The following is a 12039-nucleotide window of genomic DNA, read 5'->3' on the forward strand; positions in this document are numbered from 1 at the left end:
CCAAACGTGATTTAATTGCATTTAAGAAAGCTCGAAAATGTATCTGTTTTAATTGTAGTACTCTCCCTTCTGTTTAATAGTAGTTAACTATAGGTTTAATTGCTAAGATGCCTCGGCGAACATGCGATGTACCAGTTCCTCATTCAAACATTATGTGTATTTTAAAGAATGCAGCACTGCTCATCTCAAGACCCTCAGAGTGACAGCCAGACAAACCCATTGCAGGGTCTCATGATAACAATCAAACTGCCATGTTATCTTATGGAGTCTGCCAGATGTCCATCTGTCTCCAGTGTGATTTTAGCTAAGTCACAAGGAGGCTGACCATGTTGTAGAATCTTCTCTATTAGTCACACCATGTGTGTGAACGGGAAACATCCTTTACAATGCAACTTTTACCACGCAGTGCCTTTACGACGCAACTTTTACAACGCAAACCATTACAACGCATTGCGCTGGGGGGCGCTCTAGGATAGGGAATACGTTTAATTTACTATCCAACACCTTCCCTAGTGTCCACGGGGACTGGAGTTGGAATAGTAAATTAATCTATTCACTATCCAGCGCCCCAAAGTGCTATGCGTTGTAAAGGTTTGCGTTGTAAAAACCGCGTTGTAAAGGCATGCGTGGTAAAAGCATGCGTTGTAATGTCATACATCCGTGTGAACTATAGGCCATGAAAGAAGAGTGCCAGCAAAAGCCAGTGATGGCATGCCTGTGCGTGTGTAAACTGCAACAGCAACAACAAAAAGATGGATGGAATGCCTGAATTAATCTTAGCCACTGGCAATCTCTCGAGGTACATTCCAGTTTATCGTTCTGTATGCAGGTGTGCACAAATATGTCTGTGTGACTTTGTGCACCACCCTAACAAATAGTGTTGCTCCCTGAAAGCTATGCTTGGTGTCAAAACCAACAAAGGTATATGCTGCCCCTGTCACATAACGGGTTCCTCTCTGGCACAATTGCGTCCTTTCATGGCTAATATGGCCAATACCATAATAATGCTCATCCTTGACTACTTTGGGCATTCATGGTCTAGGTGTGGCATACTGTCAGCCATCATTGGCATATTAAGAGCATCTAGCTATCACTGATTTAATGTTAACCGTCACATAATAATGGCCATGACGGATCAATGATGTCCAGCCATATCACTGTGGTGGTCCTGGTATAATAGTGGGCATTTTTACCATAGTACAGGCATCCTTGGTGTTATAGTTAGCATCTCTGGCCTATGATTGTAATACCTGGACATTTGAAGTAGAATTTGTCTATGTGAGCCATTTGTACTTGTAAGAACCTGATGAAAATGATAAGCTGGTGTTTAGGGACTGTGTATTTCCTAAAAATAAAAACTGATTTTTTGAAGACAAAAATTATTTTGTTTAAGTCGAAAATGGATTTCCAGGACATTATATGTTGAAGAATGATCGCTTTGGTTATGTTTTTGTACCAGAGGGACATGATGCAATGGCTGTTATTTCATCAGTCGTTTAAAATGTATAAACTTTATCTGGCCCGTGCCATACACCAGCTGGTGGATGTACCACAGTAGGTGTCAAAACCTTAACAGCCATCATCAAACAAGGGAACATTTTGAATGTCTTTTGTTGATGATTGTTAGATACACAGGACTGGATAAAGAACTTTTTTTGTTCACACTGAATGAATCCTTTGAGATCTGGACAGGATCCAATGTTTTTGTACTTGGGAAACGCTTGTGCTGGAGAAAGGACTCATGAGAAGATGGTGTCACTTGAAATCCGGATAACTTGCAAAGCCTTGTTCATATTACAAGGCCAAAAGTTTGAGAATTGCTTTTGAGAACATATTTGGCATTCTTTTTGACTACCATTGTTTGGAATGTTGCCTTTTTGTAGTTGATTAGACTAATTTTAGTGAGGAACAATTCATATTTCTAGTTGTAACGCTCATGAAATATTAGGGACTGTGATTTTACACATTTTTGTTTTGTCACAATACAGTAAATGTCAAGCAGTTTTATTGTTTCTGCTTATATGGTAAAAGGTGCACAAATATTTTGTAGTATTTATGAGGGATGTTTTGGTGTCTCTTTTTTGATTTGGCAAGTTATCTTACCCACCAGGGTTTCAGATGTTTTTTTTCAGATGTTTCAATAGTCTCTTGGGCACTGCCAGTTGAGTGGTAAACCAACTTTTGTAGCAAATGGTGATGGTGTTGACTATAATCTGTAAGCCCATTAATGAACGAAGGGGGAAGGTTTCCAAAGACGAAACAGCTCAAACAGACACATAGAATATTTAAAAGATATTTCCGTAGGCTGTTCTAAACCAAGGCCAAATATGGTCACCTATGGTGGAAACTGGAGAAACTCATTATTTTCGATCCACATAAGAATGGATCAACAAGTATAATTCCACAGTTTTCCTGGAGGTGAAAGACCACAAACCTAGTTCTGCTGTCTTTTTCTGCAGCACCTCTATACAAGCATTGCTATAAACATGGGATCAGTACTGCAGGGCACTGAATCGTCCTGAATTTTTTGCATTTTAGCATCTATACTGTGATTTACATCCTATGGTAGACAACGTTTTGTGTCTTTCTCGACGCACATTAACATGTCAGCTCAATTGTCTAAGCACTGTTAAGAACAAAGGCATACAATATTGTGAGTGATGCATTGCGTGAATGTCTTCCCTGTTGATGGATTTCAGCCCGCTATCCTAACCGGCCTATAATGCATTCATGAGGCTGGCATTGTATGCTGCCACCGACAGAACAGCTTCACGTTCTTCTGACTTCATTTTAATTGTTTGAAATAATGCTAAAATTAGGCTATTTTTCCTGTTCTGATTATAATTGTCGGGCGCCCTTCATATGAAGCAAGTCAGCCTTATGAGAACACAGTCACACGCCTGCTGAATTATTTTTATTATTCAGGTTTAAAAAGAAAATTTGTTCTACAGCATTCAGATAACCAACAAGTCCTTTAATCAAAATGTTTCTTGATACCTATTGTCCGATACTGCTGCTTTTGCTTACATCTCACACTTTCGATAGTGTGCCTTTCAAAATAAGTGTGAGGTTCATAAATCCTAATTTTTACGAGTTTTGTCGTAATGCAGTAAATATACATACTTCAGAACATCACAGACATGCCCCACATATGCGCATTCTCAAGGAGCGTGATGTTGGGATTGAAGTGTTGTCTTCTCCAAAAGTCATCCAGTTATTGACTGTAGTTTCATCGCTGAACACAGGGCCACATGAATTGGTTTAATCACTTTTTGGGGGCTCCATTGAAAACAAAAGAGTGCCAACATCCAATGATTTACTTTTTGGTTTATCCCTGTTTAATTTATATTTATTTATAACAGTTGTTCATAATCTTTTAACTTCTGTTGACCTCCACTTAATCATTACTGGAACAAGGAGACCCCCCCCCTGAATCATTATTAAAATCTGCGTACACTCACTGAGTCATTACTGGGAGCTGGGTAAACCCCGCCTAAGCATTTTCGATAATATGAACCACATAACAATGCACAAAAATACCATAACAAGGCATTCTGCAAACAAATACACAAATCATGAAGCATTCTGCAACAAATCATGAAACATTTTATCTAATTTTCAAACAAATTGAAAAGAAAAACAGTTTTTATTATAGTAGAATTTTAGGTTTTTTACAAATTCAATTGAGGTCACTCATATAGCCTTATAGCCCGCCGTAGCGGGCTATACCGGCTATTAAAGGCCAGCTGAATCGTTAAAGGCCCGAGCCGAAGGCCACCACCTGGGCCGCTCTCCCTGCCTGCCACGCCCCAACAACGAACTTAAAAACCCCAGCATTTGGAATCACTTTGGGACGCTCTGCTGAACTCTTTGTACCTGCCGGAACCCTGTGCTCTGTTTCCTGAATCTTTGTGCTGCGCCTCGCGGTACCCGCTTCGCGGGTCCCGCTTCGTGGGGTTTGCTGCTGCGGGTCCGTGGCCACTGGAAGTGTTGGCCCCTTGGAGTCTGCTGTGGGTGTGTGAGTGTAGGCAGGGCTGCGAGCAGCGGGACCGGGACTACATCTCCCAAGAGTCCCCGCTAGCCCAAATTGCCACCACCTGGGCCGCTCTCCCTGCCTGCCCGCCCCACCAACTATAGTCCCTATATTAACAATCTGTTACACCCGCTGCGCGGGAGCGTCCCGGGAAAAGCCCGGGCAAAGGGCGGGCCGTTTGAGGCCGTTAGAGACCGAGTGAGACCGGACCGGGCCACCCCTCTTGGCTTTTAGCTCTGAAATATTATCATCGTCCTAACCTTATTAGTTCTTCGCGGGAACCAAGGAACAATGTCCATGCGTGAAAGCAGAAGCAGGGCTGCTAAAGGGAAACAGTTAAATGGGACCCTCGACGACTTTATAACCAGGACTAATACAGCTATAGATGTAGAGATCAATAAAATGCAACAGAGAGTTTCTATGGAACTAGATGCAGCTAGAAGAATGTCCCAGGAGTTGGCAATGGCTAAGAAATCATCTTTATGTCATATTGCATCTGTTAAAACCCCGAGCGTTGGACTGGCCCAGTATCAATTATGACGCTGGCGGATGTCCATCACACCTTGGACATAACTTCCCCCTTGCCAGTCCCTAATTTGGGGTTACTCCATCCTTCCATCAATCTAAGTTCATCCGTGGGTGGGGTGGATCCGGCACGGGGGGCACCCATAGAGATAACTCCTAAGGGAAAGGGGGCATGTGGGAGGAATTTGTGTGTTATTAAAGAGGGTGCTATTCAAAAAAGAAAGCGTAACACTACATCTGTCTACTCTAGGAAGAAGGCTAAAGTAGCAAAGGCCCAGTATTTCAAGGGTGGGAACCTTACTGCAGGAGGTGGGGGTGGTATACTCCTTCATGTACCCCCAGTTACTGAAATAAACAGTCTGAATGCCGATGAGTCTAGCCTGGTTGCAGCAGAAGGGGAGCAAGACTTAGTAATTGAAGGTGAGAATGACGGGGTACCAGTGTGTGTGGTAGAGGGAAGAGATGTGGAATTTTTGAAAATTGTTTGGGAAACGTTAAAAAAAAACTCCTAACCCCTCTGGAAATTAGATTATCACGCATAGAAAATCAGCTGCTAGAGGCAGAAAAGAGCATTGTAACCTTAGCAACCCTTAGCATAGTGGAAAATAAACCTAACAGCACACCCGGTGTTAATAAAACCACACCAGCACCCACTGTCATTTCATCCACAATACCACTGATCAAACCCATACCTAAACCCCGGTCTAAGGCTTACGAAACCAAAGTTAATAACACAGTAACGGAGGTATCTAAACAGTTGCCTGCACAATCTGTATTAGCTCAGAAAGATACCGCTGCCCTGAAGGTTAAAGAATCTAAGACACACCAACCTAATCTACAGGGGGTCAAATTTAGTGAGAAACAGCGTGGGGGTTTTATAGATCTTCCCCCAGATGCAAGGCCGTACGTAGTGGTGCTAACAGGAGTACCGGAAATTGGTAAGCACTATCAGGAAAACTTTTGGTCACTGAGGAATAAGGTAACACATTGGCTGGATGAAAACAGGCCGCTACCCAATCATCTGAGAAGCAAAATTCTAATGGTGCGAAGGGTACCATGGATAGGCACCTCACATAAATCTATTCCAGGGGATTGTATTATTGTCTCATTTGAAGACCCAAACACGGTACACCATATATGCTCATGGAACAACTATGGGGGGAACTCGCCCATTGAAGCTAGACCACTTACTTTCTTTTATCCCCCGCGAATACGCTCTAACTACGGGGGGAATTGGGCATCGGCTAGAAATCATGTTCGGGGTGAGACTGGAGGCGGCTGGCAGGGCAATCAAAGTCGGTGGAACGGGGCACCAACCTAGAACAGATTTAGTTGCCTTGAAGAAGTAGATTGACTCACCCCAAAGATAGCTTGTTCAACTTGTTTTGATGGCATATTTTCTACATTTTGCCCTAAGCCCACGTTAATTCCATGTAACCATGAAAATAGTAATCCACCTGCTAGTATGGAATTGATTACGGGGGGGGGAGCTTCCAACTGTCTAGATATTGATACAGTCCCCAAGCTCTCCAGCGATAAGATAGGCCTGGTAGTACCAGTCGAACATGGTGTGATGGGTAATCTCTCTCAAAGGGTGGTGCATGAAATATGTAGGTTGCCCTAGGATGTGTTGACTTTTCCGGTGCCACCTTTATTGGATGTAGCCACCCCAAATGAAGGATCTCCTGGCAGCAGTCCCAACCCGCTATTGCTGTTGATTACGGGGGGGAGCTTGCCCGGTCCCCCTCGGAGGTCCCTGGGGGGAAGCCCTATCTTTGATCCCGGATGAGGCCCCTAGCACTGTTTTTGACCCTCATGCGAGTGATCATGTATTAGGTCTGGGAGGAGTTGGTGGCGAAGCCCTGAAGGTGCCTAGTTGGAATATAGCGGGCCTTGCACGGAATATTGACATACCCGATTGGAATTCATTTGTTGAATCCTTCGGGATTTACTTATTCCAGGAAACCTGGTGCTTGGAACCACGCCATAAGGTGGGCTATAACACCTACTTTGTGCCTGCGTTACAAACGCCTGGAGGGAAGGGCCGCCCCTCCGGCGGCCTATTAATTTGGGCGAGTATCTCCCTGGGTTTCTCCATCAGGCCTATAGCCACCAAATCGCCTGACCTACAGAGAATCTCAGTTAGAGGGCCATGTGGGGGGAGGAAGCTCGAAATCTTTAACATCTATGTCAGAGGAACAAGGGGTGGGACCTCCACACTGTCCCTTACAGGCATTGAGGAGGGTATTAGTTCTTGTGGTTCTGACTCCCTTGTCATACTGGCCGGGGACTTCAATTGCACATTTGAACCCCTGGCTAGGGAGGATATATTGGGCACTAGGGAGGATGATGCTAGGAGAGGTATCCCCCCCCTTACACTAGCCCCTATCAGAAGTTGGACACAAAGTGCCATTGACCTTAATGCCCTCTGCTTGGAATATGGCCTCAGGGCAACCAACGGTAGATCAAACTCAGATTCCACAGGTCAACATACGTTTAATAGAGTGGGTCACTCCTCGCGAATTGACTTCATACTTTTGAACTATAGCCTTTGGGCTCACCTGATAGACATGGTGGTTTTACAGTCCACTGTTAGCGACCACAACCCTCTATTTTTGTCCCTGTCCTCTTTATGGACGGGTGTGACCTCAGCCCAAACCCCACACGTATGGAAAACAACGCATGAAGTATGCCCCTCTAATTGTGGCAGGCGTCTAAAATGGAATACCATTGCTGCAAACGAGGGAAAGATCCTGGGTGTAAAATCCATAATGTCTAATACTGCGTTGCGTTTAGACTCCTTTGGAGTTAGTATGCATGAGGTTCCAATTTTGTTTGCCGAAACCATAAACGCGTCAGGCGAACTGTTTATGGTTCATTCTCCAGGCACAAGGGGAAATGCAAGAGGTAGACCCATGGGTAATGTGGGCTGGTTCTCCTGCCGTGTTGCCAAAAGGGAGCTAATTAAAGCGGTGAAAGCAAAGGATGGGGGCCAGATTAGTATCGCAAGGAGTAACTATAGAGGGACTTTATCTAAGGCAAGGGCCGAGCATGAGAACCAGTTTTGGTACGATCAGAAGGTGGCTAGCTCAAGGAAGGACTCCAAGGGTTTTTGGGACCTAATAAGAGCTAGGGACAAACCCGTGGACTCTCTTATAACATGCAATATAACTGAGGGAGCGTGGTTTGATCACTTCTCCCAGCTTTATACAATGGTTGCGGGCTCCGAGGCTACCCTGATGGATCAGCACCCCATAGTTCGCACAGAGCTCAATGAGGAATTCCTATTCACACCCAAGGAAGTAGAAGGGGCGATTAAGTGCCTTGTCCCCAACAAGGCAGCGGGCCCTGACGGCCTCCAGGGAGACCTGCTCCGCGTTAACCCAGTCGAGTGGGGGAGACTTATTGCCTCCTTAATGAATGCTGGCTTGGCTGGTGCGACTCTCCCGGATTCATGGAAGGGCGCAGAGGTCGTCCCGATCTTTAAGAAAGGGAGTCGGGACGACCCTGTTAATTACCGCCCTATAAGCCTATTGGATTCCATGCAGAAGGTGGCAGGCAAAGTGGTTCTAGGAAGGGTCTTGCAGTGGGTTGAGGAGAACCATATTCTTTCAGACTTTCAGGCTGGCTTTAGAACTGGTATGGGGACGATCGAGCAAGCATTTTGGTTAATGATGCTTTTCTGGAAAGTGGTTGTACTGGGCAAAGGCAGTTTGTACCTTGCATTTATAGATCTAAGGACTGCCTTTGACCTGGTCCCACGTAACCACCTCTGGAGTGTACTCGATGCATTAGGTATTCCCCCATACTTACTAAATATGCTGATAAAGTTTCATGCAGACAACTTTGCACAGATCAGGTGGGGTAATCAGGGACAAAAAACATCACGAAAACCCGCCAGGGTTGTGTGCTAGCCCCCACTCTGTTTTCATTGTATGTTAACAGAGTGGTGGAGCATTTGCTGCAACATCCAGCAGACGCACCATCCCTGGCTGGCAGGAGAATACCTACCCTACTATTTGCGGATGATACCCTCCTGATCTCCAAAACACCAGCGGGTCTGCAGAGCCTCCTAACCAGCTTTAAGACCTTCTGTGACTCAAGGGGACTAGTTATAAACACAGGGAAGACTAAGTTCCTGGTTTTAAGTCCCCCGATGAAGTCCGTTAAACCACCTACCCTAGATTCAGTTCCACTCGAGAGGGTCAAGGAGTTCGATTACCTCGGCATTCGTCTCTGCGACTCTATGAGTTGGAAATCCCATCACCAAAAGATGCTGCTGACCCACAAGAGGGTGGTGGGGGCCCTCCTTAAGGAACAACGTGCCTCTTCCCTCAAACCCATTGCACCGGTTCTCGATATCTACAGGGCACGAGGTGCCAGTGCAGCTCTTTATGGGGCAGAACTCTGGGGTGTACAGAACGTGGACCAGTTGGCCCGGTCTGAAAGCAAATTTCATAAGGATCTAATGGGCTTTCCCCACAGCACACCAACTCTTCCTCTTCTTTTAGATATGGGCGCCCGCCCCATTAGTGATCAGGCGAGGCTGCGCCCACTCCTTTTGTGGGCACGTATTTGGAGAGTCCCAGAAATGTCCAGCTACGCAGAAGGTTTAAAAGAGATCCTCCTAATGCCTGGCTGGGCTAAGGTCCATTGGCTAAGGGAAGTCAAGCGCCTTCTTATAGACCTGGGCCTTGAAGATGCCTGGATTACTAGAACTGCCCCGCCCAAGTCAACACTGAAGGAGCTATTTTGGAGTTGGGTGATTGATGGCAGAAATAGTAATGCCAACTTGTGCAGGTCCACAGTGGAATTTCTTTTGGTCAAGGAGGTGCATTTCTGCGAGCCGTATTTGGATACTATTCTAATCACCTGGGACAGGGCTCTATACTTTAAATTTAGGGTAGGCTTACTTCCAGTGGGGAAACTCACTGCCAGTTGGAAGGTCCCGGCGCAGACAACTCCCTTTTGCCCTTGCTGCCTGAACAGAATAGAGTCAGTTCCGCATCTATTGTTCGAATGCCCGGCCTACGCAGTCCCTCGCCGCAGATGGCTGAAGCCACTCTGCAGAGAACTTGGGACTAGATCCCATAAGGAGGCCTTAAGAATTCTAAAAACTGACCCTCGGCCCCTGTTTGCAAGTGGATTGGCGAAATTTTTAGGCTGGGCATGGCGTATTAGATCCAACAGGCTTCTGTACCTTGTCTGATATGTATTTTAGATTGCTTTTATGTAATTTCTTATGTAATGTGCTGTATGAATTGTATGTTTATTACTCATGCACTGGCTTTTACAGTTTTTTATGTACATGCATTGCTTTTTATGATATGAACTATATCGAAATAAAGCTACTACTTACTTACTTACTAATTTGCCATACTGCATTCTGTTGGATGGTCAATCTGCAGTTGTAAATTACATTTTTAGCCATCAATTTCAATTTCCTTCATATTTACAGAACATTTTAAAATGTTCAACTGCACATTTTTCTTCTTCTTTATTCATATACACATTATTAATTCAATTCAGTTTAAAGCTCTCTGAGTAGCTCATAAAATGTTGTCTCATCAAGCTCCTACTGTCAATATGCTAGTCCGAGCCGCCCTCTTCGCTCCTTAGATCAAAGTCTGATCTGTATTCCCTGTGTTAGCAGAGTCAGAGCAGGTGGTTGATCTTTTAAGGTGCTGGCGGCCAAATTGTGGAATACTCTCCCCTCTGTAATTAGAGGTCTCCAGAATCATTTAGAGCTCCACAAAGCTATGAAGACATGACTTTTCCCGGGGTTATTGTGGACACTTTAATTTTCTTCGGATTTTCTTCAATCCATGCATACCTGAGTAGCGCTGGGATGTCCCATCGCTGGGGCAGCTATGCGCTGTACAAATTAAGTAAATAGATAAAGAAATAAATAATCTGGTAATATTATTTAATTTTGTAAGCAGTCACAGACCCCTTGAGTGGGCTTTGCAGACTTTCAATGGTCTTCAGATCACAAGTTAAGAACCACTGATTTATAACATTCTCTCCCAAGGGGGTGGAATGTTCAAATTGTTTTATAGCCCTTCTGACTTCTTGCACTGTTCAAGTAGTTCATAGACCTCACCCATGTTATCAGTCGTGTTTACTGCTCAAGGACATAACCTGTAGAGAGCCTTCAACTAACAGCATACTCCTCAGAAAAGAGCTAAAAGGATGTATTCAAACATGGCAATGTAACCTTACTGTTCTGAAAATTGCTCCGAAGCAATGTTGGGAGCTGAGGAAAAATCCTCAGTGGTATTAATTATGAAGGGGAATTTGGCACAGTAATTTCCGCTAAAAGAGGGGTAGTTGCTGAAAGACCTTGTGTTGCTGGAGTCTCATCCTCCTCCCCCATCACCTCACATCAGAGAGTTTTATGTTCCCAAAAAGAACTAAAGGAAAATGTGTATGAAATCGGAGTGTTATCCTTAATAGTGGTTGTAGGAAATTGGGTTACTGGTTGAGGGGGGTAAAACTCTACTGAAGCAGCAACCACAATTCTTGTCATGGTGAAACACAAGGAAACCCCCAAATTAACTTGCGCTTGACATGGTAGATTGGCACCAGATCAGTACGGCTTAACTTAGAGGCAATGTGTAAAGTATTTATGCAGTACACAAACAGAAATAAAGTGAAAACACAATGCAAGCAAAATCTAGCTCTAATTTAGAAATCTATCGTAAATTTAATAAACCATTTGACACCTAAACAACAGAAATCCAATCAGAAGACCAGGAGATATGCAATTTAAAGATTTAGTTAATAATAGTGCTTAAAAGCACAAAGCCCCAACTGTGTGCCGGGATAAAGTCACAAGTTCAAACTGACCACAATGGAGCATGGGCCAAATACATGCCCCAAGTTAGACCTGCTGAACCTTAAATTATGTGCAGGCGTAATTGGCATAATTCTCTCCTGCATATTACTCATAATTACAACAAAATTACTCATAATTATGTGTAGCTACATGAGAAGTGTGATCCAGCATTTAGTGCTATTTTCTCTGTGCAGAATGCACCCTCACATCCAGAATGGGCCAGATAATGCATTTTGCTCTATATAAATAGCACTAAATGCTACAGGGGTTGAATAGCTATAGCTAGAAGCCACTTGATATCTCTTAGTTTATTGTTTCTGTGCTCCTGCAGTAGGATTTCTGCCTCAAATTACTCTTAATTATTCAAACTGGCCTAATTTTGCAACACAAGTGTAATGAGTAATTGCTAAATTTACTCCTATTAGTCTTGTGTAGTAAAATGTTCCCCTAGGCCTCCCTTAAATCCTAGTTGCAGAGCATTGCAAGGTCCTGCTTTGAAGGGGCATCATGCAGCAGTGGTTGCGAGGTGCTGCATATAGGATGCGTCACAAAGCAGCAGTTCCAAGGAGCTGCGCAGGTCCAATGTGAGGCCCTGTGCCAAGAACACTTCACACAGCGAGGGTTCCATGGAGTTGGGGGGCTG

At 44.3% G+C, this 12039-nt stretch overlaps 1 protein-coding gene across 4 annotated transcripts in view; it reads left to right on the forward strand.

The window, feature by feature from the left end:
* The window catches only part of AMPH (amphiphysin), a 959953-nt gene that overhangs the window by 483981 nt on the left and 463933 nt on the right, over positions 1-12039 (forward strand). The gene's annotated exons all lie outside the window — the stretch shown is intronic.

Source organism: Lissotriton helveticus, chromosome 4_1, assembly GCF_964261635.1.
Source record: "Lissotriton helveticus chromosome 4_1, aLisHel1.1, whole genome shotgun sequence".
NCBI classification, from domain to species: Eukaryota; Metazoa; Chordata; class Amphibia; order Caudata; family Salamandridae; genus Lissotriton; species Lissotriton helveticus.